This window comes from Acanthochromis polyacanthus, chromosome 10 (assembly GCF_021347895.1).
Source record: "Acanthochromis polyacanthus isolate Apoly-LR-REF ecotype Palm Island chromosome 10, KAUST_Apoly_ChrSc, whole genome shotgun sequence".
In the NCBI taxonomy this organism is placed as follows: Eukaryota; Metazoa; Chordata; class Actinopteri; family Pomacentridae; genus Acanthochromis; species Acanthochromis polyacanthus.
Genome location: NC_067122.1, coordinates 35,918,860 through 35,945,070, shown reverse-complemented (window position 1 = coordinate 35,945,070; position 26,211 = coordinate 35,918,860). Strand labels below are relative to the sequence as shown.

General features: G+C 42.4%; 1 long non-coding RNA gene across 1 annotated transcript; it reads left to right on the top strand.

Moving 5' to 3' along the window:
* The first annotated feature begins 23,974 nt into the window (after positions 1–23,974).
* LOC127535695 (uncharacterized) lies at positions 23,975–25,581 on the top strand. The gene is made up of 3 exons (XR_007944551.1): positions 23,975–24,109; positions 24,493–24,822; positions 24,927–25,581. It is a non-coding gene; the product is annotated as an uncharacterized LOC127535695 (long non-coding RNA).
* The last annotated feature ends 630 nt before the right edge of the window (positions 25,582–26,211 follow it).

Sequence of the window (26,211 nt, the reverse complement as noted above, 5' to 3'; positions counted from 1 at the left end):
TTGACATCACAGGTGTTTCCAAACTCATAATCAGTCAGTCTGCCTATTTAAAGGGAGACAAGTAGTCACCCTGCTGTTTGGTGAAAAGGTGTGTACCACACTGAACATGGACGACAGAAAGCGAAGGAGAGAATTGTCCCAGGACATCCGAAAAAAAATTATAGACAAACATCTTAAAGGTAAAAGCTATAAGACCATCTCTAAACAGCTTGAAGTTCCTGTGACAACAGTGGCTCATATTATTCAGAAGTTCAAGACCCACGGGACAGTAGCCAACCTCCCTGGACGTGGCCGCAAGAGGAAAATTGATGACAAATTGAAGAGACGGATCGTTCGAATTGTATCCAAAGAGCCCAGAGCAACCTCCAAAGAAATTAAAGGTGAACTCCAAGGCCAAGGTACATCAGTGTCAGATCGCACCATTCGTCGTTGTTTGAGCCAAAGTGGACTTCATGGGAGACGACCAAGGAGGACACCACTGCTGAAAAAAACTCATAAAAAAGCGAGACTAGAATTTGCAAAAATGCATGTTGACAAGCCACAAAGCTTCTGGGAGAATGTCCTTTGGACAGATGAGACCAAACTGGAGCTTTTTGGTAAGGCACATCAACTCTATGTTCATAGACTCAAAAACCAAGCATACGAAGAAAAGAACACTGTCCCTACGGTGAAACATGGAGGAGGCTCAGTAATGTTTTGGGGCTGCTTTGCTGCATCTGGCACAGGGTGTCTTGAAAGTGTGCAAGGTACGATGAAATCTGAAGACTATCAAGGCATTCTGGAGAGAAATGTGCTGCCTAGTGTCGGAAAGCTTGGTCTCAGTCGCAGGTCATGGGTCTTCCAACAGGACAACGATCCAAAACACACAGCCAAAAACGCCCAAGAATGGCTGAGAGAAAAGCGTTGGACTATTCTAAAGTGGCCTTCTGTGAGCCCAGATCTGAATCCCATTGAACATATGTGGAAGGAGCTGAAACATGCCATTTGGAGAAGACACCCATCAAACCTGAGACAACTGGAGCTGTTTGCTCATGAGGAGTGGGCCAAAATACCTGTTGACAGCTGCAGAACGCTCATTGACAAATGCAGAAATCGTTTAATTGCAGTGATTGCCTCAAAAGGTTGTGCAACAAAATATTAAGTTATGGGTACCATCATTTTTGTCCAGCCCTATTTCATTAGTTTGTTTTTTTTAATAATTATGTTAACAATTCAAAAGTGATGGCTGATTTTGATTATTTAATTTTCAATAAATTTTTATTTATTGTTACTTTTGTGAGTTTCAAGTGATTTCAGTGAGAATTGTGGGTTTTTCCTTCTTTAACTGAGGGGTACCAACAATTTTGTCCACGTGTGTAAGAGTTTTTAATGACATCTTTTTAGCTACTGACTCTGGTCACTGTGTGATCCTTGTGCTTTTAGATTTAACTGCAGCATTTGATACAGTGGACCATGACATCCTGGTTGCTCGTCTGGAGCAGTGGGTAGGCATCAGTGGCACGGCACTGAAATGGTTCAGGTCCTACCTCTCTCATCGGACTTAGTGTCAGCCTTGGTGACTCTGTGTCCTCCACTGCTCCTCTCTCATGTGGGGTTCCTCAGGGTTCGGTGCTGGGCCCTCTTTTATTTTCTCTATACCTTCTCCCCCTTGGTTCAATCCTCAGGAAGCATGGCATTTCTTTCCACTGTTATGCTGATGACTGCCAGATTTATGTCCCTCTCAAAAAGGCCAAGTCATCTTCCCTCAAACCTTTGTTAAATTGCTTGGATGACCTCAAGGCCTGGATGTCCCTAAATTTTCTGAGTTTTAATGAAAAAAAGACCGAAGTGATGGTCTTTGGTGGTATTTCTGTGACTCCTCCAATGGATCTGGGTTCCTTGGCAGAGTACGCCAAACCTACTGTTAGTAATTTAGGGGTAAAAGTGGACACAGACCTGAAGTTCAACAACCAGATTAAAGCTGTGGTGAAAATAGCTTCTTTCAGTTAAGGCAGCTGGCTAAAATCAAACCCATTCTGCAGAGACAGCAATTTGAAACAGTAATCCATGCCTTTGTTACCACTCGGCTGGATTACTCCAATGCTCTTTATATGGGGGTTAGTGGGTCCTCCATTGTTCGTCTACAGTTAGTCCAGAATGCCGCTGCACGTCTTTTAACTGGTACGAGAAAGTTTGAGCACATTTCACCAATTTTAGCTTCACTACACTGGCTGCCTGTCCTTTTTAGAATTCATTTTAAAATGCTTTTATTTGCTTTTAAATCATTACATGGTCTCGCCCCCCAATACCTGTCTGAGCTTCTTCATCCACATACTCCGAGCCGTTCCCTCAGGTCAGCTGATCAGCTGTTCCTGAGGACCCCCAAAACAAGGCTGAAGCTCAGAGGGGATCGAGCGTTTTCTGTGGCAGCTCCTAAGCTTTGGAATGAGCTGCCACTGCACATTAGACAGGCCTCCTCGTCCAATTTTAAAACCCTTCTTAAAACCCACCTTTTCTCATTGGCATTTCACACCACGTACACACGTGGACAAAATTGTTGGTACCCCTCAGTTAAAGAAGGAAAAACCCACAATTCTCACTGAAATCACTTGAAACTCACAAAAGTAACAATAAATAAAAATTTATTGAAAATTAAATAATCAAAAACAGCCATTACTTTTGAATTGTTGATTAACATAATTATTTAAAAAAACAAACTAATGAAACAGGCCTGGACAAAAATGATGGTACCTCTATAAAAGATTGAAAACTATTTGACCAGAGTGACATGATTAACTCAGGTGTGTCATTTAATTGACATCACAGGTGTTTCCAAACTCATAATCAGTCAGTCTGCCTATTTAAAGGGAGACAAGTAGTCACCCTGCTGTTTGGTGAAAAGGTGTGTACCACACTGAACATGGACAACAGAAAGCGAAGGAGAGAATTGTCCCAGGACATCCGAAAAAAAATTATAGACAAACATCTTAAAGGTAAAGGCTATAAGACCATCTCTAAACAGCTTGAAGTTCCTGTGACAACAGTGGCTCATATTATTCAGAAGTTCAAGACCCACGGGACAGTAGCCAACCTCCCTGGACGTGGCCGCAAGAGGAAAATTGATGACAAATTGAAGAGACGGATCGTTGGAATTGTATCCAAAGAGCCCAGAGCAACCTCCAAAGAAATTAAAGGTGAACTCCAAGGCCAAGGTACATCAGTGTCAGATCGCACCATTCGTCGTTGTTTGAGCCAAAGTGGACTTCATGGGAGACGACCAAGGAGGACACCACTGCTGAAAAAAACTCATAAAAAAGCCAGACTGGAATTTGCAAAAATGCATGTTGACAAGCCACAAAGCTTCTGGGAGAATGTCCTTTGGACAGATGAGACCAAACTGGAGCTTTTTGGTAAGGCACATCAACTCTATGTTCATAGACTCAAAAACCAAGCATACGAAGAAAAGAACACTGTCCCTACGGTGAAACATGGAGGAGGCTCAGTAATGTTTTGGGGCTGCTTTGCTGCATCTGGCACAGGGTGTCTTGAAAGTGTGCAAGGTACGATGAAATCTGAAGACTATCAAGGCATTCTGGAGAGAAATGTGCTGCCTAGTGTCAGAAAGCTTGGTCTCAGTCGCAGGTCATGGGTCTTCCAACAGGACAACGATCCAAAACACACAGCCAAAAACACCCAAGAATGGCTGAGAGAAAAGCGTTGGACTATTCTAAAGTGGCCTTCTATGAGCCCAGATCTGAATCCATCCCATTGAACATATGTGGAAGGAGCTGAAACATGCCATTTGGAGAAGACACCCATCAAACCTGAGACAACTGGAGCTGTTTGCTCATGAGGAGTGGGCCAAAATACCTGTTGACAGCTGCAGAACGCTCATTGACAAATACAGAAATCGTTTAATTGCAGTGATTGCCTCAAAAGGTTGTGCAACAAAATATTAAGTTATGGGTACCATCATTTTTGTCCAGCCCTATTTCATTAGTTTGTTTTTTTAAATAATTATGTATATCAACAATTCAAAAGTGATGGCTGATTTTGATTATTTAATTTTCAATAAATTTTTATTTATTGTTACTTTTGTGAGTTTCAAGTGATTTCAGTGAGAATTGTGGGTTTTTCCTTCTTTAACTGAGGGGTACCAACAATTTTGTCCACGTGTGTAGGTTTGTTTCATGTGCATGTATATATATTTGGGAGGGCCAGTCCAGTTTGTTTCGTCCCTTTATTGTTTTTGTTTTTATTGTGCAGTCTGCTTTTACTTCTTATTGTTTTTATCCTAGTTAATGTTTTATCTTTGTTTTTATTATTTTTATTTTAATCTTGTTGTTTATGCCTATGTACAGCACCTTGGTCAACTGTGGTTGTTTTAAAGGTGCTTTATAAATAAATTTGATTTGATTTGATTTAATCTGAAGGAGATCAGTGACTGCAAAGTAGTGGTAGGTGAGAGTGTAGCCAGACAGCATAGGATGGTGGTGTGTAGGATGACCCTGGTGGTGAAGAAGATGAAGAGGGCAAAGGCAGAGCAGAGGACCAAATGGTGGAAGCTGAAAAAGGAAGAGTGTTGTATGACTTTCAGGAAAGAGTTGAGACAGGCTTTGGATGGTCAGGCGGTGCTTCCAGATGACTGGACAACTACAGCAAACGTGATCAGGGAGACAGGTCGGAGAGTACTTGGTGTGTCATCTGGTAGGAAAGGAGATAAGGAGACTTGGTGGTGGAATGAGGAGGTACAGGAGTGGATCCAGAGAAAGAGGTTAGCGAAGAAGAAGTGGGACACTGAGAGGACTGAAGAGAGTAGACAGGAATACAGGGAGATGCAGCGTAAGGTGAAAGTAGAGGTGGCAAAGGCCAAACAAGGGGCTTACGATGACTTGTATGCTAGGTTGGACAGTAAGGAGGGAGAGACTGATCTGTACAGGTTGGCAAGGCAGAGAGACAGAGATGGGAAGGACGTTCAGCAGGTTAGGGTGATAAAGGATAAGGATGGAAGTGTGTTGACAGGTGCCAATAGTGTGATGGGAAGATGGAAAGAGTACTTTGAAGAGTTGATGGATGAGGAAAATGAGAGAGAACAAAGAGTAGAAGAGGTGACTGTTGTGGACCAGGAAGTAGCAAAGATTAGTAAGGATGAAGTGAGGAGGGCATTGAAGAGGATGAAGAGTGGAAAGGCACTTGGTCCTGATGATATACCTGTGGAGGTATGGAAGTGTCTTGGAGAGGTAGCAGTAGAATTTCTGACTGGGTTGTTCAACAGGATCTTAGATAGTGAGAAGATGCCCGAGGAATGGAGGAGAAGTGTGCTGGTGCCCATCTTTAAGAACAAAGGAGATGTGGCAACTACAGAGGAATAAAGCTGATGAGCCACACGATGAAGCTATGGGAAAGAGTAGTTGAAGCTAGGCTAAGGGCAGAGGGGAACATCTGTGAGCAGCAGTATGGTTTCATGCCAAGAAAGAGTACAACAGATGCAATATTTGCTTTGAGGATGTTGATAGAGAAGTACAGACAAGGTCAGAAGGAGCTGCATTGTGTCTTTGTAGATCTGGAGAAAGCTGATGACAGGGTGCCTAGAGAGGAACTGTGGTTTTGTATGAGGATGTCTGGAGTGGCAGAGAAGTATGCTAGAGTGGTGCAGGACATGTATGAGGACTGTAAGACAGTGGTGAGGTGTGCTGTAGGTGTGACAGAGGAGTTCAAGGTGGAGGTGGGACTACATCAGGGATCAGCTCTGAGACCCTTCTTGTTTGCTATGGTGATGGACAGGATGACAGACGAGGTTAGACAGGAGTCTCCATGGACTATGATGTTTGCAGATGACATTGTGATCTGTAGTGAGAGCAAGGAACAGGTGGAAGAGAAGCTAGAGGTATGGAGGTTTGCTCTGGAAAGGAGAGGAATGAAGGTTAGCCGCAGCAAGACGGAGTATCTGTGTGTGAATGAGAGGGACCCAAGTGGAAGAGTGAGGTTACAGGGAGAAGAGATCAAGAAGGTGGAGGGTTTTAAGTACTTAGGGTCAAGAGCAATGGAGAGTGTGGAAAAGAGGTGAAGAAGCGTGTACAGGCAGGCTGGAACGGCTGGAGAAAATTGCCAGGTGTGATGTGTGATAGAAGAGTTTAAGCTAAAATGAAAGGAAAGGTTTACAAACTGTGGTGAGACCAGCCATGTTGTTTGGTCTGGAGACAGTGTCCCTGAGAAAAAGACAAGAGTTAGACACGTTAGAGGCTTTGGAGATAAAATCAGACAGGCCAGACTGAGATGGTTCGGACATGTCCAGAGGAAAGAGAGTGAATATATTGGTAGAAGGATGCTGAGTTTCCCACTGCCAGGCAGGAGGCCTAGAGGAAGACCAAAGAGGAGGTTTATGGATGTGGTTAAAGAGGACATGAAGGTAGTTGGTGTGAGAGAAGAAGATGCAGAAGACAGGGTTAGATGGAGGCAATTGATTCGCTATGGCGACCCCTGAAGGGAAAAGCCGAAAGGAAAAGAAGAAGAAGGAGCATGTGTTTCAATGCTTCCATCCTTGAAAAACTCATAGTTATAGTAGTCAGAAATAGTAGTATGACCTGACACTAATATTGTTGATAAGGATTTCTGATGTGCAGTCCTTACATATCATCTTCATGTGTTTTTATCATTTTGCACTTGGTGATTCATCAAGTTGTCAGTCATTTGTGAGTGACTCAGTGTGTTTTAATGCAAATGAAACATATTTGAATTAAACCTATGAAGATAGACAGAGGTGGAGGAGGTCTGAACTATAGAGAATCCACAGAGAAGACACCCAGATGGAGGAAGCTCAGAAACGAACACTCAGAAGGTTGATGTTCCTGTGATATTTTAATATCATCATTAGACCAGTACCTGTAAAGGTCAATGGATAAGCAGTGCAGTCAGTGTGGAGAGGAATATTTTTCTGTTTTTCTTTAAAAGAAGAAGTAAATGTAATCAATTTGCTTTCATAACACTATTGAAAACTGGTTATGTTGTCAAGCAAACATGATGCAACCAAACATGATGCAATGCACTAAATGGGACATCTACATGAAGGGAGTTTAAAACCAGTAACAAGTTTGGAAGGTTTGATTTGAATGTTTCTATGCACAGCAACTCAGATTTTCCTGAATTTAAATCTGTTATTAATCATAGTGTGATAGTTATTGTAAAGCACCATATTTCACCAAACCACAATCCCAGGTGTGACGGAAATAACAAAACCATGTACACAGAAACAGTCACAGAGCAAATACATGATGACTGTTTGATTTGAGTCCAACCCCTCTCCAGGATTCTGGTTCCGGTTGCTGTGTGTGGAGGTGAGTCCAACTATATCTAGCTGGTATCGCTCCACCTTCCGCTTCATTTCAGGTTTCTTCCCTGCCAATGAGGTGACGTTCCATGCCCCCAGAGCTTGTCAACGCCACCAGAGGATGGTGTGCACAGATGCCTGCTCCCGCCTATTGCCTGGTGGACATACCATCTGACCCCGATTTCCAGTCCTGCAGATGGTGAACCTACTGGGCGGTGGCCCCGTGCTACTTCTTCGGGCTGTGACCGATCGAGCCCTACAGGACCTCAAGGCTCGACCACCAGATGCTCTCTGATGAGCTCCCCCCTTAGGCCTGGCTCCAGGGTAAGGCACTGTTATCCCGAACCCAGGTGAGGTAGCGGCTTCATCTTTTTGTCCTTCATTGGGGTCTTCTGAATTGCTCTTAGTCTGATCTCTCCCAAGGACCAATTTGCTTTGGAAGACCTGACCATGGGCTAATGTCCTGGACAACATAGCTCCCAGGATCACAGCTCACTCTTTTTCTGGAGTTGCCCAGAGTGAGAGGAGCTGGGCGGGTGTGGGGATACTCACAAGCCCCCGGCTGAGCCACGCTTTGTTGGAGTTCTCCCTGGAGAATGAGAGGGTCGCCTCTCTGTGACTTCGTGTTGCAGAGGGGAAAACTCTGACTGTTATTTGTGCTTATGCACAGGAGTTCAGAGTATTCAGCCTTCTTGGAGCTTCTGGGTGGTGTACTGGAAGTAATGCTGCCTGGGAACTCTATGGTTCTCCTGGGGACTTCAATGCTCACATAGGCAATGATAGAGAAACTTGGAGGGGTTGATTGGGAGGAACGGCCTGCCCAATCTGAACCCGAGTGGTGCTTTGTTATTGGACTTCTGTACTAGTTATAGATTAACCATAACAAACACCATAATTGAGCATAAGGTGGCTCATAAGTGTACCTGGTACCAGAACACCTTAGGCCAAACCTGCATTGCAGAGGCAGCTGTTATCAGCTGTGTAGAGAAGGTCACTGCTGCCTGTCACAGTGGCAACCCAAAAACTCGCTGGTAGACACCAGAAGTGAGGGAAGCCATCAGGCTGAAGAAGGAGGCCTTTCTGGCTTGGCTTGCTCAGGGTCTCCTTAAGCAGCTGACATGTACTAGTTGGTCAATAGGGCTGCATCAGTTGTGGAAGCTAAAATTCGGATGTGGAAGGAGTTCAGAGAGGCCATGGAGAAGGACTTTTGGTTTGCCTCGAGGAAGCTTTGGCAAACCATTAAACGACTCTGGAAGGGCCAGGCAGGGTTTTGCTCAGGCTGTGTACAGTCAAGGTGGAGAACTGCTGACCTGTACTGGGGACATTGTCAAGTGGTGGAAAGAGCACTTTGAGGAACTCCTGAATCCAATAAACATGTCGTCTGTGGAGAAGGCAGAGTGTGAAGACTCAGGGGACTCTTTGTTCATATCCATGGCAGAGGTCGCCAAGGTAGTTAAGAAGCCCTTCAGTGGCAAGGCGCCAGGTGTGGATGAGCTTCGCCTTGAGATGCTGAAAGGTCTGGACATTGTTGAACTGTGTTGGCTGATATTTCTCTTCGGTGTCGCATGGGTATCAGGTAGAGCGCCTGTGGAGTGTCAGACCGGGGTGATGATTCCCCGGGGGCCGAACAGTGTGTTCCAACTACTCAGGTATCACACTTCTCAGTCTCCCCAGGAAAGTTCTGCCTTGCATTGTAAATTGTTTATAATTTTCATGCCTGTTGTTGTGTCTCTTGCCTGCACTTGAGCCTCTGATTAAGAGATCTGTAACGTATACATAAAATGTTTATTACCTTTGCTTTGATTGTATTAATTACAACTTACAGAGAACTTGATAGTGTGTACAGTTTCTGTAGGACTCAGTTCCTGTTTAATTGAGCCATTTATTTGTATAATTATATTTTATTGTTGTATTGTTTTAAATTCCTTCAACTCTTTTTGTTCTGTAAAGCACCTTGTGCTGGATTTCAGTTGTATCAAACGTGATAAATAAAGTCTGAAAACTGGAACTAAACTAATCATACCTGGAATTTCCAATCAGCCTTATTGTGGGAACATAGTTAAGAATACCAGAACTTTCTGAAGTTTGGCCCAATGGACAGAATCCATCTGTATGTCTACATCATGGCTTCACATGGAAAAGAACAACCAGTTAACATGAACTTTAAAATCTGAATTTGAGACAGTGATCCAAAGATGTAGAACAAGACACAGTACCATTACTTCCAGTTGCAGTCATTGCTCTCCTAAAGTAATGTCATGGAAAGTGCACTGACTGCACAATCTACTCTGATCAATCAGATGGACAAGCGCTTCAGACTTAGCACAGAAAAAAAAATCAGCAAAAATCTGAGTTGTGTGAAAGCTAACAAAATGTGAAAGATGGTGAATAACGTCAGCCTCTAAGGAAAGCATCAAAGAAAACAAGCAAACTTGCTCTTCGACATAAGATTACAAGATTCAATTTGATTACAAATATAAATAGAAGTCTGATGAATATTGGGAGCTCATTCTGTGGTCAGATGAGAATAGGATGAATATGTTTGAGTCAGATGTGCAGTGATTGGTCAGGACTACCACAGTGAATACATAGTGAAGCATGGAGGTGGAGTTTGATAATGTGGACCTGACCCATACAGATGCACCATGAATGTCTGTGAATATACCACAATACTGACTGACAAGATGACTTCCAGTCTTCCAACATGGTAACATCCAAAGCACACTGGATGAGGTGATTAGGTGGCAGAAAACATGCTGCAGTCAAATGCAACCACAGAGAAACTTTAACAGACCCTCGGACCACGTTCGGTTTGTTCTTTCTCTGTTTGCTTCATGCTTTATCATCCAATGTGCATTAAATTACAACTTTTAATGTGACTTGAGGGACATTCCTAACCATTTGACGTGCAGTGTCGGCCAGGAGATACCATTTTCCACTGGATTTGGGTCACTGTTGACTCATTTTGTGCATCAAAGGGTTAAACGTATCAACATCAGATTCAGAGAGACATCCGTAATGATATTTATGAACAAGGACCAGTAACTTCTACAGTGGTGGATCACAACAGCTCAGCAGTCCGACAACAGAAAGAGGCTCTGTGTAGAAATTGCATCATTCAATATTTCAGTTATTCATTTAGAATTATTTTATTTAAGCAGCAAAGGCACTGAAGTGATCTCTTTTACAAAACTACAATAAAACACAAGGAGGATTATAAAACTGTAGGTCGATGTGTTTACAGGATATCAGATAGACAGAAAAATATAAATCAATAGTGTAAATGTTAATGAAAAGAAATAGTAAAATGACATGAATACAGAGGATCATTGTTTGATCTCTGAGGTGTTGAGTGACATGAGTTCAGAGGAGCAGAATCACAACGATTTCAGTTTCAAAGAATAAACAATTTTTCTAAATGACAGATTAAAAAGAATGTTTCATGTAATAGAAATTAAACAGAAGCTAAAATCATGGAAACTCAGAACAACAGCAAACACAATAAAGTATTTAATATAAACTGGAGAAAATATTTTACTTCCATCTCATCGTAAGTTTCAATATCTGACACAATTTTTAAAATTGAGTACTAAATGAGTGATATAAAAGCAAAATAATTGATAAAACTGTATTTTATAAGTACAGATGAATGTGTGGAGAAGGGAGCTGGAGGTAAACACAATGCAGGAATTTATTCTGTAAAACTAACCATCCATTAACTAGACACCACTGAATCCTCTCTGGGGTCGTAGGGGGTATATGAAGTATATCCCAGCGGACTTGGGTCGAAGGCAGAGTTTACCTGGACAGGTTACCAGTCCATCATAAGGCTACTGGGAGACCCATGCAACCAAGAACATTCACATTCAAACCTATGGATGATTTAGAACTGTGCTGCTATCTGTAAATGTAATCAACTGTATTTGAACATTGAATAAATAACTCCCTTTGAAATGATAAATGATTGTCTCTGACTCCTGCAGCTTTGCCCACGTTTAAAGCCTCGTTTAGGTTTTTCTTATCAGCTCATTTCCCATGGAAGCGAATGTGACTCAAAACTCAAATTCAAAAGCATTAGCAGAAATGCTTTTGCATTTCAAAGTCATGGCTGCACTTTTTGACTCAAAAATGAAATTAAAAATCAATATTCCAAAATGCAATTTCATTTTCTTCTTCAACACTGCTCATTCTGTGACGAAATGAAAAAGCAAATGCAAATCACATTTGACATTTAATTTTCAAAACGTTCACCAGCAAAAAGGTAACAAAATTCAATTTCAAATGTCAAATTCTAAAATGCAAAAGCATTAGCAGAAATGCTTTTGCATTTCAAAGTCATGGCTGCACTATTTGACTAAAAAATGAAATTAAAAATCAATATTCCAAAATGCAATTTCATTTTCTTCTTCAAGACCGCTTTGACATTAATTTTCTCCAAAATTCTACAGTAAAATCAGGTAATATTGTACAAGGTGGTAGCTGGGATGACCCCTGACAAAGCCACAGTGAGAGATCTTTGTCACCGCCTAAGGATTTCCAGATATGGACAGTCAAAATCTGTATAACAGGATGTATTTGCAGCGGACGTCTCTCAGCCTGGCTGCTCAGCGCCTGTGATCGCATTACCGTATTACACAGAATAGCCGCGCAACGCCCAGAGTGCGGGCGGCTCACTTGACCGCAGTAGAAAACCTACAGCAAAAAGCTGCGAGCTGGAGTTGAACCCGGGCCGCTGCGTCGGGTTTATCTTGTTGTTTATAGATCTCCTGTTCAGTCACCTGAGCTATTGCCCCAGTATATGTGCTATACTGAAAGGAATTGGTGTCTTTTCTCAGTAAACGGTATTAGAACTTCTCTTGGTGTTTTTGTCGGACTGAGGTCACAGACTGTCACCAGTTAATGTGATGGAGATCGTCACACTGCCGCAGTGAAGCGATATTTCCACTCCGTTAGCTGGAAGTCCTCATTAAACCGAGTATATTACTGGTAGACTCAACAGCCGTGAGTCCAAACAGAGCAATAACGACAATGTTAAAGCTGACAACAAGAACATTTCGGAACAGTTTATTGACGTCTGTGTGTTTTGAACAGGCATCGGTACAGTCACCTATGCTATGTGTTGCTCACTGTCGCTCACTGAATATCACCAGTTGATGGGAACACCAGTTAATCTTGAACACCGGACTACTCGTCACCATCTGCTTGCACGTCGAGTCTCCAATGGTCTCCAGTCAAATCTAGTTGTAGTTGGGGTCCGTGACGTCACTTACCTGCGCCACTTGAGATTGCTTTTGCGTTTGAATTTTGAGACACATTTTGCGGGGTGAGCACGAAAACGAAAAAGCATTTCTGAGTTTGCTTTTGCTTTTTCATTTAGTCACAAAATGAGCAGTCTTGAAGAAGAAAATGAAATTGCATTTTGGAATATTAATTTTTAATTTCATTTTTGAGTCAAATAGTGCAGCCATGACTTTGAAATGCAAAAGCATTTCTGCTAATGCTTTTGCATTTTCGAATTTGACATTCCAAATTGAATTTTGTTACCTTTTTGCTGGTGAACGTTTTGAAAATTAAATGTCAAATGTGATTTGCTTTTGCTTTTTCATTTCGTCACAGAATGAGCAGTGCTGAAGAAGAAAATGAAATTGCATTTTGGAATATTGCTTTTTAATTTCATTTTTGAGTCAAAAAGTGCCGCCATGACTTTGAAATGTGTCAAGTAAGATGCAGATGTTGAGGTCTCAGAGAGGACTCAGGCTCATTATGGCCCTAAGGTAACAAAGGTTTTGAAGCAGACAAATAAAAATCTTAAAAAGAAACATTATAAGTTAACCATATGATTATGCTTGCTGAAATATATATACATTTTTAAAGTGTTGATTTGATTAAAGTAATGATTCAGGTGATTTATTATGAGAAGAGTGATTTAAGAAGTGATTCTGTGTGAAGTAATCCTTGTTTAGGCTCTGTGTGTGCGTACAGGCCTCATAGGCTTGTGTGTCCAGGCCTTAAGAAAGCAGAAGTGCAGAAAACAACAATCACCATGACTCGGCAGCCACAATGACATTGCAGCCTCCTCAGAAAAAAGGGAAGTTTGGGAAAAACCCAAGAGGGCTGGCTGAAATGTGTGTGTGTTAAACAGAATGTGGACACTGTGTATTTGCTGTAACAACATGACTTCTGTATTACTGCTGTATGTGATGACAAGTTGATTGCATAAGTTAGATGGAGCCGGGGGCGTACCTAGCCAGTTTTGTGTGTCCGGAGAGAGTATAAGAATGGGAGAGCAGAGACATTATACGGGAGATGTTCGCCGGAGCTGCTAAGAAGAGCTGCAAAGGGAACTGGGCCGGAGTTCTGAAGAATCTTCAACTTCCTCTATTGCCCTAGAGACAGGAAGACTACGCGGGACTTAGGCTCCAGAGATCGCTGAGGACATCGTTGGAAGCAAAGTCTTTTTCTGACTTTGTTCAACAAGCGAAGACCACACTCTGCCAAACGGAGAGTCCGAAGAGGTTCTGCAGTTATCCAGAAGAAACCAATAGAGGGAAGAACCGACTACACCCGAAGAGGCAAAGGAGGCAACAGCACTGGGCTGTTCCCCTCCCCGGGGCTGGGAGACCCAGTGACCCACTACAGCCTGAACAGACGAGGGTTTTTCCATCACCACCATACCACAGAGAAGACAGCTGGGGCGTAAGCACTAACGTTCCAGCCAATTCCAGAGATAACTGCCAGACCACGATTGGCTTACAGGACTCCTCCGCTCCCCCCTGCCGAGGGATAAGATCCTTTTGTCCACAAAGAAGACATCGTACCGAGTCCTCTGGACAACTGAGGGCTTTTCCCAGACGCAAGTCAAGACCGAGTGATACGGTAGTGGCCACGCTGTACGCTCTCTCTCCTAAATTCAATAATTAGAGAAGATTGTCAGGTACGCTCAATTTAGTTACTTTAGTATCATTTTTAATCAGAAATAATTAATTGTCTTAATCATGAATTGATGCTGTGCTCTTGCTAAACTTGCTTAATAAAACGCTTTATTGCATTTAAAGAGAAGCCTAATGAAATCATTATAAACCACTGAAAATCTGCATAGTGGTAAAAAGTTAAGTTGATTGTGTGCATTCAATCCAATGGTTCTTAAAAAAGGCTAGACTGGCGAACAAATGCAAAAGCATTTCTGCTAATGCTTTTGAATTTGAGTTTTGAGTCACATTCGCTTCCATAATTTCCTGCTTGGTTCAGTCTCAGTGCTCTCATCAGCTTCATCAGAAGCCTCAGCAGACAGCCAACACACAAACTTAGAAACAAGCTGGTGAAGAAAGGCCAACATCTAGCATTTCAAGAGATTTAATTTTTGAGAAAACGTGAAGACCAACATGAGGATGGTTAAATAAACATTTCTTAGGAGATTTTATTGCTAAATACACAAATCTGTGTAATACAGTATTACGTGAGTCTATGTCAGCTTGATATTGAGTTTTTGGAAAGTCCCAACCTGTGGTTACTATCATCGTTTTTTCAATTCAGCCCTTTTCCTCACTTATCTTATTCTTCCAGCACACCAGTTTTCCTGCTCTGAGTAGAAACAGCAGAGGCAACACCAGATTGCTGGGCAGAATAAACAAGAAACCACTCGTCAAAATCACACATTCGACTCTTCCCAACACATACATTACACCCCAAACCAGATTCCATGAAAACCTCAACACCAGTACTCCCAGTATGACCATAATGGTGTAGAATGCCCTCTGCTTTGATTGGTCAACCTTCTTCCTGCCCCCACCCTGTTCCCCTGGACCTGAACGAATCAGAACACAGAGAACAGAAAGGCAGCAGAAGGAGACGATGGATAAAGATGATATCATTAGGGGGAAATACACAATGATTAAAACATTCTCTTTCACCGACAGAACTGTCCCTGCAAAGCAAAGCAGCCAGACACAGGTGATGTTGATGGTTCTGATTCTGATCCCTCTCTCTTTTCTCAGGCTCAGGTAGGTGATGGGATGAACCACAGCCAGGTAGCGCTCCACACAGGTCAGGACATGGAAGAACATCTCTCCATACCAGGTAAAACACAGAAGAAAGTATCCCACTAACATTAAAGTGAAAACCTCCATGCAGATACCACAAATCACAAGGACATACCCAAAGACACCAATCATCTCTATGGCGACCATGTTGTAGGTGAAGCTGTCAGAGTGACTCATGATTGCTGCTGAGGAGGTGGAGCGCTTTAGTCTCCATTGTTGGAGACCATGGTAGATGATGAAGATGGAGAGAGGGAGGAGGAGGAGGATGTTGGTGATGGAGTATGAGGTGAAGATGAAGGAGCTCGGTCTGGTCATGAGACAATCTATGGTAAAGACGGTTCCATGGTTGTTGGAGGAAAGGTCTGAATGAAGAAGGGAGTCATTGGAGGATGAAGAAGAGTTTAAACACATCTGGAAGCGGAAAAGACATGACAATCAAATGGTTTTAATCAACTAAATACATTTAGTTTTGTGTCCGTGAATGAAGACAGACCTCCACTTTTGCTGTTCTTGTCAGTGCCCCCTCCTCCTCCTCTGCCCCCACCTGACATCCCTGTCTGCCTTTTTCCCTCTCTCTCTCTCCCTCTCCCTCTCGCTCTCCCTGCTGCTGAAGTGGAGTGCAGCCTCACGGCTGTCTCCACTTCGGCAATCAGCGCCTCCCCAGAATTTGGGCAGCTGTGTGTCATCCTGATGATTACACCTCTGCAATAAAGACCGGTCTCACCTTTCACACCCTGCCAGATCGTAAATTCTGCTCAGGCAGTTAGTTCACCTCTCGCCTCTGAACAATACCTGAATCGTGTTTCTTGTCATTCTAATTCCTGCTTGTCTTCTCCTGCATTCCAGTTCGACCAAGTTGCCCGGACCCCCTCCCACTCCGCTTGAATCCCCCGTGCCTCGCTCCAGATCCCCTCCTCGGTCCCCCACCTGAGTGACTGACCCACCCTGTTGCCTCTATGTCTCGAAAACACCTGTACCTCGCTTCCCCCCTCCTAAACCTAAGCCTTCCGTCTGTCCCGCGCCGTCGGGCGTCCACCTGCTTCCTGCCACCGCACTCCTGTCCTCCCGGGGCGCCCACCGGCTGCCGATCCCTGGCTCCGCCGCTCTATCTCCAGCCCGCTCTGTACCGTCCCTTCCTGGTTCTCCTCGCCATCCCATCATCCTGCCTCACTCCCCTCCTATCCCCCTCTTCCTCCAATAAACCTGCTTCAGCCAGCCCCCTGCCTCTGCTGTGTGTTCTCTGGTCAGGTTCCCTATCTGGTTCCTAACATTTCTTATGATTTGCTTGAATCTTTCTTCAGTAAAACTTTTTACTTGAGCTGTTTTGGCTTGTTTGTAAACCCAATCTACAAATAATAATAATAATTAAAGCTGCAAGCAGCGATGGACGGGTCCTCGCATCCACGCTGGTCGGCGAATCCATGCACGTCCACCAGGTGGCACTGTGACAGAGTGTGTGCCGGCCTCTGAATCACATCTGGACCAGAGTTTAATCACACGTAAAATTTCAGCCAGATAGGAGCATGTTCAGACTAGTTATACAGCATTTCCTGCCCATCCACCACAAGGTGGCGCTGTAACTCAGAGTGTATTTCAAACAGTGGATGTGATGAGGGTTGGACTGTGATCAGTCATGAAAAGTTTCAGGCTGATTTGACCATGTAGAGGCCAGTTGTACAGCATTTACTGTCCATCCAACAGGTGGCGCTGCGACTGAGAATGTCTGTTGGCCTGTAGATGTGATCAGGATTGGATTGTGATCACGCATGGAAAGTTTGAGGCAGATTGGAGCATGCAGAGGAGAGTTATACAGCAGTTGATGTTTCTTGGCGAAGCATCAAAACTCTAATGGTCGCCATGGCCACGCCATTTGGCTTCTGGTTAAACTTTTGATAACTTTTCATCACCAAGTCGTGCTGTGTGGACTGACAAAATTTTAGGTCTCCAGAAATTATCCCCTAGGAGGTATTAACTCTCAAAAAAGAGAAAAATCATAAAAAATCTCACAATTAATCCAAGATGGCCGACTTCCTGTTGGGATTAGGACATGGCTCCAAGAGGCTTTTTTGTGCGTCCTGATGTGCTCTATAAGCCTCCCAAATTTCATGGATGTAGGTGAAACGTGCTGGGGGGGCTGTTTGTTAAAAATACTGTAGGGGGCGCTATAGCATGTGCAGTGCCAAGATGCATACGGTGTCATTGCTTGGGTCGATGGTGATGTGTGTGGTAATTTTAGTGAGCATTGGAGTATTTCTAACCTGTCAAACAGCACTTTGTTTTGCATGGCGATATTTGGTTGCTACGGCAACAGCATTGCATGAAATGTCACACCCTTGACAGTGTGGGATTGTCAAGAGGTGAAGACTCGACTGACCAATTTCCAGCATGATATCACCAAGTTTGGGGCCATTGTACCTGAAAATATAAGACCTTAAACTTACTATTACCAACAGGTGGCGCTATGACTTTTTCAGAATTTATGAGTGTGGATGTGTTCAGACTGGACCTGGTGTCCATCATGTGAAGTTTGGGGCAGATAGGATCTTGTTCAGCTGAGATATGAATTGTTACATTTTCATGGCGAATCATCGAAATTGGTTTGGCCGCCACAGACACGCCCTTTGATGACAAGTCACCATTCTCACTGGGATGCATCATCAATGTGTTCAGCCTGTTGTCACCCCATTTGAAGTGAATATGATCAACCGGGTAACAATAGGGCATGAAAGTGTAAAAGATGTCTATTTCCTGAAACCACAAGGTGGCGCTATGACTGTCAATGAATATCCCTATGTGGATGACATCAGGACAGGACTGTCATCATACATGTAAAGTTTCAGGCAGATTGGAGCATGTTGAGAAGAATTAGACACCACTTCCTGTTTCATGGCGAAGGATCAGTTTTTTGAGGCTCCGCCATGGCCACACCTTTTGGCTTCTGGTTGAGTTTTTGATAACTTTTCATCAGAAAGGTCTGGTGCATGTACTGGCCAAATTTCAGTTCTTTCAGACTTACCCCCTCGGAGCTATTAATTTTGACAAATGTACAGCAAATTCAAGATGACCGACTTCCTGTTGGGTTTAGGGCGTGGCTGTGTTGACTTTTTGGTGTGTCCTGATGTGGTGCATATGCCCACCAAATATTGTAGCTGTAAATGAAACATTGTGGAAGTTGGCCTAATGACCACTTTTTCAATTTTGCAGGTGGCGCTATAGAGCCATTTTGCCACACACATGCGCAACTCCCATAAAATATCAAATTTTTCGCCAGTCCTGATGTGCACGCCAAATTTCACGCGTTTTGGGATATGATAAGGCCCCCAAAAAGGCAATTCATTTGCTGGGAGAAATTAATTTTGACAATTTACAGCAAATTCAAGATGGCCGACTTCCTGTTGGGTTTAGGACGTGGCTGTGATTGACTTTTGGTGTGTCCTGATGTGGTGCATATGCCCACCTAATATTGTAGCTGTAAATGAAACATTGTGGAAGTTGGCCTAATGACCACTTTTCAATTTTGCAGGTGGCGCTATTGAGCCATTTTGCCACACACATGCGCAACTCCCATAAAATATCAAATTTTTCGCCAGTCCTGATGTGCACGCCAAATTTCACGCGTTTTGGTTCATGATAAGGCCCCCAAAAAGGCAATTCATTTGCCGGGAGAAATAAATTTTGACAAATTTACAGCAAATTCAAGATGGCCGACTTCCTGTTGGGTTTAGGGCGTGGCTGTGATTGACTTTTTGGTGTGTCCTGATGTGGTGCATATGCCCACCAAATATTGTAGCTGTAAATGAAACATTGTGGAAGTTAGCCTAATGACTACTTTTCAATTTTGCAGGTGGCGCTATAGAGCCATTTTGCCACACACATGCGCAACTCCCATAAAATATCAAATTTTTCGCCAGTCCTGATGTGCACGCCAAATTTCACGCGTTTTGGGATATGATAAGGCCCCCAAAAAGGCAATTCATTTGCTGGGAGAAATTAATTTTGACAATTTACAGCAAATTCAAGATGGCCGACTTCCTGTTGGGTTTAGGACGTGGCTGTGATTGACTTTTGGTGTGTCCTGATGTGGTGCATATGCCCACCTAATATTGTAGCTGTAAATGAAACATTGTGGAAGTTGGCCTAATGACCACTTTTCAATTTTGCAGGTGGCGCTATAGAGCCATTTTGCCACACACATGCGCAACTCCCATAAAATATCAAAATTTTCACCAGTCCTGATATGCACGCCAAATTTCACGCGTTTTGGGATATGATAAGGCCCCCAAAAAGGCAATTCATTTGCCGGGAGAAATTAATTTTGACAAATGTACAGCAAATTCAAGATGGCCAACTTCCTGTTGGGTTTAGGGCATGGCTGTGTTGACTTTTTGATGTGTCCTGATGTGGTGCATATGCCCACCAAATATTGTAGCTGTAAATGAAACATTGTGGAAGTTAGCCTAATGACCACTTTTCAATTTTGCAGGTGGCGCTATTGAGCCATTTTGCCACACACATGCGCAACTCCCATAAAATATCAAATTTTTCGCCAGTCCTGATGTGCACGCCAAATTTCACGCGTTTTGGTTTATAATAAGGCCCCCAAAAAGGCAATTCATTTGCCGGGAGAAATTAATTTTGACAAATTTACAGCAAATTCAAGATGGCCGACTTCCTGTTGGGTTTAGGGCGTGGCTGTGATTGACTTTTTGGTGTGTCCTGATGTGGTGCATATGCCCACCAAATATTGTAGCTGTAAATGAAACATTGTGGAAGTTAGCCTAATGACCACTTTTCAATTTTGCAGGTGGCGCTATAGAGCCATTTTGCCACACACATGCGCAACTCCCATAAAATATAAAATTTTTCGCCAGTCCTGATGTGCACGCCAAATTTCACGCGTTTTGGAATATGATAAGGCCGCCAAAAAGGCAATTCATTTCCCGAGGAGCGATTAAGTTTGAAAAATTTACAGCAAATTGAAGATGGCCGACTTCCTGTTGGGTTTAGGGCGTGGCTGTGATTGACTTTTTGGTGTGTCCTGATGTTCTGCATATGCCCACCAAATATTGTAGCTGTACATGAAACATTGTGGCAGTTGGCCTAATGACTACTTTTTCAACTTTGCAGGTGGCGCTATAGAGCCATTTTGCCACGCACATGCGCAACTCCCATAAAATATCAAATTTTTCGCCAGTCCTGATGTGCACGCCAAATTTCACGCGTTTTGGAGTATGATAAGGCCGCCAAAAAGCCAATTTACTTTACCGGAGAAAAAAATAAAAATAAAAAAATAATAAACCCTAGGGTTTCAATAGGGTCCTTGGCACCACTGGTGCCTTGGACAGTCGGTGCCCTTGCACCGCCTGTCCTTCGCACCCTCGGTGCTCGGACCCTAATAATAATTAAAAGATTGTGATCATCTTTGAGACAGTGAGTGAGTTCAGAGCAGAGGTTTCTGGGATGATGGTGTTAAATGCAAAAACAGAAAAGGCCTGTCTTGTAAATGAAGTGGTTTTATTGATGCAAATTTAGCCTGCCTGCTCACTGAACTCTGCTCTTACTACAAATTAATATTCTTTCTCCTCAAGTCCCTCCGTTTTAACTCTGTTTATTTTGTATGGTGACCTTAGGTGCTCTGAAAGGCACCTATAAATAAAATGTATTATTATTATTATTTTTCTTTGTCTATGAAAAAGAATTTTACTTTGTTGGGTTTTCCAATTAGTTGTCTTTCAGATGTTATTTTCTAAACTGTCTCATGCAGAGAGTTTAAGTTAGTTTTAAGTGAAATGCTGTTAACAAATACAGAACAACTAACTGTTCAGGGTAGATTGCTTATTACCCACAACAGCAGTGGCATGCACAGATAGACACCAGGTGGTGCTAGAGCACCTGCCCCCTGCCCTCAGTATCAAGCAGGAGCCCTCTGCGTCTCAACTTTTTAAAAAAAAAATGTAAACATTAAGCACACACACAGACGCACACACACAGAGGCACACACACACATACAAACCATGCCGTGCCTTGCCATGCCCCATCTTGTTATATGAACACGGGAAGCGGACGCTGCGTGTGGCAGGAGCATAGACTGTATATCAGTGTTTCTCAAATAGTGGGTTCGGGTTAGGTTAGAGTTATAGATTAGGTTATTTGTTTCTGTTGTGAAGTAGCCTGTCTCATGCAGTGCGTAACAACCGTGCCTAAATTAGACAACTGCCCGCTGCTTAACAAGCACGTTATGTGAATTAACTGACATAACGTGACGACAATGACCACACAACCAATGTTATTTGGTGAATTGGTACAGCATATGATCAGTATACTATCACTGAATATTTAGTTTGTGTAGGTTTATTATTAGCCTACATTAGGAAGAGGCAACACTTGCTGTGACTTATTTGCTAAATGACAAAAAGAAAATGTAGCTTTCTGCCTTGTTGTAGCCCAATGTTGTACACGCCGCACAAGGTGCAATTTTTTTCCCACTGAGCACCTGCCCTCCAAAATGTCTGTGCACGCCACTGGTTTACAGTATATATAATCAATAACAGCACAACATCCACACTACGATTACTTTATATATGATGACAATACAAGATAATTCAAAGAACACCAACCTTCTGAGTGTTTGTTTCTGAGCTTTCTCCCTCGATGTCTCTTCTTGGTGGAGTATCTGATCCAGATATCCTGTACTGGATGACGGATATTACAGCAACTCTCCACCTATCTCTGTCAGTTCAATTCAAATATGTTTCATTTGCATTAAGAAAACACTGTGACAATGACAAAATGACTGTCAAATTTGATAAAAGGGGGCTGCACAATGGAGCAGTGGTTAGCACTTTCGACTTGCAGCAAGAAGATCCCGGGGTGGGCCTGGGATCTTTCTGCATGGAGTTTGCATGTTCTCCCTGTGCATGCGTGGGTTTTCTCCGGGCACTTCGGCTTCCTCCCACAGTCCAACAATATGCTGAGGTTATATGATTACTCTAAATTGCCCGTAGGTGTGAGTGTGATTGTGATTGTTTGTCTGTATATGTATCATGTGTTCTGTCTGTCTTTACCAAAGAAGAAGACGTTGTTCTGTTTTTACTGTGACAGAATAAAACGATGGCCGATGGAGCAACACGGCCTTTTTACCGTGGCGCACCGTATTGTTGGTACACGCGTAAAAGACGAGTCTCTGTGTCGGTCATTCTCAGAAGAGGTTAAATTAAGAAATGAAGAAAGCAACGATCCAAAGATTAGCCTCTACAATAATAATAAAAGGCCTTTTGAACATAACACAGCCAAAAGATTCGTCTGAGTTCACTACTGAGAGAAATTATGCAGTTGTCAGAATTGGGAGCAATTTTTTTCAAATGTAACAGGTGAAGAGTCACCTGAAAATTTACTCTGGAGTGAAACCATACAGCTGCAACGATTGTGGGCAAACTTTATGATGTTTGACTGTTTCCAAATATTTTTAGGGAAAACTGAAGTTCCACACAAAACAGTTTATTTAACCATTTTGAGTTACACAAGTAAAAACATTCAGAGTATGTACAGAAGTAGTTTATTCAGGATTATTTGCTAAAGTAGAAACAACATAACATGTTAAAGGAATTTTATGCTGTAAACTGATGTCAAAAATGTAAAAAAAAATATACAACAGCAGAAATCAATAACAGAAAATAACACAATGAGTCAGCAGAAGAACAAAACAAAATGACAGTAAGTGTTTGTTTTTTTTTACTGATGAAATAATTAGAACCCCACCACTTTATGCCATGTGATCATTATGGCTTTTAAACAATAATAAAGCTACAAAGACTGATAAAGAAAAAAATACAAGTCAGAATGTATTTTATTTGGACAAATGTTGGACAAGGTTTGATTCTTTTTTGTAGTTTGGGACAGCAGTCTTTGTGAGCATTACACTTTCTAAATTTCGGTATGTAGTATTAGCCAGCCCGATCTCACGAGGATTCGTGAAACTGTTACGTAAATTTTTGTTTCGGTTTCGTGCGCACCAACACGATTTCGTCATGTTTTTCGTGCCGCTCACCACGAAATGCGCACCAATGTATTTTAAACGGCGGACTTTTCGTGCCACCCAGAACGTATTTCAAACGAATGTGTGTATTATATTTTTAATGTAAAACCATGGCGAATCCAACGCTATATTTTGCATGACATCGTCCCTAACCATAACCCTAACCATAACCCTAACCATAACCTAACCATAACCTAACCATAACCCGGTGGTACACTTACCAATTTGCATAGGAATTTAAAGAATGTCCGGCGGCCGGCGGCCGCAAACGCAATCACACAAGCAGTATACGCCGATGGACAGCTTAGATCGTCATGAATCCGCTGGTATAATCCACTTTCAGCTGTGATTACCACAGCGGGTTTCGTTGTGAGCAACACGAAAAACATTTCGTGGTGAGCGGCACGAAAAACATGACGAAATCGTGTTGGTGCGCACGAAAAAGAAACAAAAAATTTACGTAACAGTTTCACGATTCCCCGTGAGACCGTGTTGTATTAGCAGCAGTATTTTTTGAATCTCATTAGTTTTACATTAGCAGTGAATAAAAAGACTCCATTTAAAGTGAAAGGATTGTCACTGAACTCTGCAGCTCTTTCTATATTATGAATCTTGCTTAGCTTTGTTTTGTCTTCACAGCTCATTCCTGCTTGGTTCAGCCTCAGTGCTCTCATTATCTTCATCTGAAGCCTCAACAGACAGCTGACACACAAACATAGAAACAAGCTGGTAAGTCCAACTTCTAGCGTTGAAATGAAGAAATATTTTTCTAAGGTGGCGCTGAAGACCAAATAAGAGGATGTTAAGACATTGAAGTTAATAACTTTAGGACTTTTAAAAATAATTTTCAAGCTTGTAAACAAAGTCAAACATTTTCCTAAGGAGGAGGTGAAGACCAAACCAGAAGATATTCAGATTACATTTTTGTTAACTTTTTCCACAACAAAAATAAAAAACACAATTACATTTAATCTGTGTTTCTGGCTGCTGTCGATAAAAATATTGAAAACTATCACCATTAACATCGTGTAATCTTTTATTTTTTCTGTCATTCTCTGTATCTTTTTGCATGCAAATCTCACCCTTGTGCTTGTTGGATGTTTTTCTTCCAGCACACCAGTTTTCCTGCTCTGAGTAGAAACAGCAGAGGTAACACCAGACTGCTGGGAAGATTAAACCAGATACCAGTTGTCATTATCACACATTCAGCATCACTTTTCAACTCATAGAGTACAGACCAAACCAGATTCCATGCAAACCTCAATGCCAGCACTCCCAGTATGGCCATAATGGTGTAGAATGCCCTCTGCTTTGATTGGTCAACCCTCTCCCTGCCCCCACCCTGTTCCCCTGGACCTGGACGAATCAGAACACAGAGAACGGAAACACTGCAGAAGGAGATGATGACTAAAGATGATATCAAGAATGACCAATTCACAACGGTGAACAAGTTTTCCATCATCGATAAACCCAGAGTTACAACAGAAAGCAGCCAGACACAGCCGATGCTGATGTTTCTGATTCTGATCCCTCTCTCTTTTCTCAGGCTCCGGTAGGTGATGGGATGAACCACAGCCAGGTAGCGCTCCACACAGGTCAGGACGTGGAAGAACGTCCCTCCCAACCAGGTAAAAGAAAAAAGACTGGACCCCACAAATACTATGATTACATGATCACTGTAGGCACCACAACAGGAGAGAACAGACCCAAAGACACCAATCAGCTCCATGGTGACCATGTTGTAGGTGAAGCTGTCAGAGTGACTCATGGTTGCTGCTGAGGAGGTGGAGCGCTTTAGTCTCCATTGTTGGAGACCATAGTAGATGATGAAGATATAGAGAGGGAGGAGGAGGAGGATGTTGGTGATGAAGTATGAGGTGAAGATGAAGGAGCTCGGTCTGGAGATGAGACAATACATGTCTAAAGAGTGGTCAGAGCTAATGAAGGAAATGCTTGGATGAAGAAGGGAGCCATTGGAGGATGAGGAGTTTACAGACATGTCTGGAAGAGAAGAAGACATGAGAATCAAATGGATTAAATTAATAATAATCATAACTCTGTCTTAGAAGAAGGATTCCTTTTCTGTTGCGGCATCAGCAGCAACGTTGACCTTCATGAAATTATTGTACATTTTCACCTCCTTCTCTGCTTGCACAACAGAACTATATTCTTTAAACAATCCTGGCTCTGTAGAGTGTACATGTTGTATATAATAATATATCTTATAATATAAACCCATTTTTATTCACATCATCACCAGATTTTTTTGTCCTACTATGTTGTTGATTTAAATGAACTTCATGAACCACAGAAAACATTAAACATCACTGAATTCTGCAGATTTTGTTTTTGTTCAGTAAAGGATCTAAATCCTTCTTCCAACACTGATATGGACTAAAGTAAAAGTTTAATTTCCACCATTTGCACATGACACAAAACATTTTTCTGAAAAACCTGGTTACATGCTGTCACTTTATTTTCTTTCTGCTGTCATCTGTCAGTTTTAGGAAGCTGAAATACTGGAACTCTTTACACACAAGTTAGGACACGTCTGATCTGGAGGAAGGACTGAACCTGTTCTATTTAAAAGCAAATATACCAAACATGATGATAGAAAAATAAGTGGGAATAAATGTCTAATGTTCCAGAGAATATTCAGCTCCTGTCAGTCACAGCTCCTTCTATTATCTTCTCAGATTAATCAGTAAAATGATTTATTTTCAGCTCCAAAAAACATGAACTAAAACATGATGACACCCACCTTGTCAGCAGTGTTTCTTTCTGACCTTCCTCCTGCTGCGTTACAGAGTCACAGACTGTTGGAAACTGAG